Source organism: Microtus pennsylvanicus, chromosome 6, assembly GCF_037038515.1.
Source record: "Microtus pennsylvanicus isolate mMicPen1 chromosome 6, mMicPen1.hap1, whole genome shotgun sequence".
Classification (NCBI taxonomy): Eukaryota; Metazoa; Chordata; class Mammalia; order Rodentia; family Cricetidae; genus Microtus; species Microtus pennsylvanicus.
In genome coordinates, this window is record NC_134584.1 from 58,974,581 (window position 1) to 58,977,083 (window position 2,503).

Consider the following 2,503-nt stretch of genomic DNA (forward strand, 5'->3'; position numbering starts at 1 on the left):
GGCCATGCCTACCAGGAATTTGTGAAGATGCTGGGGACCCTATGTGTTGTCCTCATGAGGCATTTTTTCTAAGAACTATCTCTGAAGTCCCTATTGACTAGCTTTTAAGTAATAATTATAAATGTTAAGAATAATTTATGGGGCTGGAGAGATGACTCAGCAGTTAAAACACACACACCAAAATAATGAAAATATTCAAAAGAAAAAAATAATTTAATTTAAAAATTCAACTTTGAAAATTGACACCATAAGCCTATGAACCCATGGAAACTGAACAACTCCACACTGAACAATCACTGTATCAAGGCAGAAATAGAAAGAAATTAAAGACTTCCTAGAATTCAATGAAAATGAGTGCACAATACATCCAAACATACCAGACACAATGAAAGTGGTTCTAAGAGGAAAGTACAGAGCACTAAGTGCCTCCATAAAGAAACTGGTATCTCATACCAGCAACTTAACACAACACCTGAAAGCATCAGAACAAAAGGAAGTAAGCACACCCAAGTGGAGTAGATGGCAGAAAATAAACCGAAGGCTGAGATCCATACAAGAGAAACAAAGAAAACAATACAAAGACTCAATGAAACAAAGAGTTAGTTCTTTGAGAAAATCAACAAGATACATAAACCTTTATCCAAACTAACTAAAGGACAAAGAGAGACTATCCACATTATCAAAGGGGGGGGGGGAGCATAACAACAGACACTGAAGAAATCCAAAGAACTATTAAAAAACATGTACTCCACAAAATTAGAAAATCTAAAAAAAAAACGGGCAATTTCTTGATCGATACCACTTACCAAAGTTAAATCAAGATCAGGTAAACAACCTAAATAGACCTACAACCCCTAAGGAAATAGAAGCAGGCATTAAAAATCTCCCAACCAGAAAAAAAATTAAAAAGCTCAAAGCCAGGCAGTTTTATTGCAAAATTCTACTAGACATCCAAGGAAGATCTATTAGCAATACTCCTCAAATTGGTCCATAAGCTAGAAACAGAAAGAACATTGACAAATTCTTTTTATGAGGCCACAATCACCCAACCCACACAAAGATTCAACGAAGAGAACTACAGACTAGTTTCTCTCAAGAACATTGATGCAAAAATACTCAATAACATACTCACAAACAGAATCTAAGAACACATCAAAAAGATCATCCACCATAGTCAAGAACACTTCATCCCAGAGATCCAGAGATATGGTACAACATATGAAAAAATCTGCCAATGTAATCACCATATAACAAATTAAAAGAAAAAATCCCCCAAATCATCTCATTATATGCTAAAAAAGCCTTTGACAAAATCCAACACCTTTTTTATGATAAAAGCTTTGGATACAGTAGGGATACAAGGGACTTACCTAAACATATTAATGGCAATTTACAGCAAGCTGGCCACTCTCTCCATATCTATTCAACATAGCACTTAAAATTTTAGCTAGAGCAATAAGACAACTAAAGGAGATCAAAAAAATACAAATTTGCAGGACAAAAGTCAAAGTATTGCTATCTGCAGATGATATGACATTATACAGAAGAAACCCCAAATATTCTACCAGGGAACTCCTATAGCTGATAAACACCTTCAGCAAAGTAACAGGATACACGATTAATTAAAAAACAAACAAACAAAAACCCAGTATACCTCCTGTACAGAAATGACAAATGGAATGAAAAAGAAATCATGGAAACAATATACTTCATAATAGTCACAAATAATATAAAATATCTTGGGATAACTCTAATGAAGCAAGTGAAAGACCTGTATGATAAAACTTGAAGTCTTTGAAGAAAGAAAATGAAGATAGCAGACTGGAAAGATCTTCCATGTTCATGGATCAGTAGGATTAACATAGTGAAAATGATCATCCTACCAAAAGCAATCTATAGATTTAATGCAAACACAATCCCCATCAAAATTCCAACACAATTCTTTATAGATCTTGAAAGACCAATATTCAACTTCATTTGGAAGAACAAAAACCTCAGGATAGCTAAAATACTCCTGAATAATGCAAGATCTTCCAGTGGTATCCCCATCCCTGATTTCAAGCTGTATTACAGAGCTGTCATAATAAAAAACACATGTTATTGCCATAAAGACAGACACATTGATCAATGGAATCAAACTGAAGACCCAGATATAAACCCACACAATTATGGAAAACAGATTTTTGATAAAATCAGAAATATACAATAGAAAAAAAGAAAGCATCTTCAACAAATGGTGCTGGTATGTTGTCACCATGTTGAAGAATGCAAATAGGTCCATATGTATTTCCCTGTACAAAACTCAAGTCCAAGTGGATCAAAGATCTCAACATAAATCTAGGTACATTGAACTTGATAGAAGAGAAAGTGGGAAATAGCCTTGAATGCATTAGCACTGGAGACAACTTCCTGAAAAGAACACCAATCATGCAGGCACTAAGATCAACAATTAATAAATGGGACCTCATGAAACTGAAAGGCTTCTGTAAACCACAGGACACAG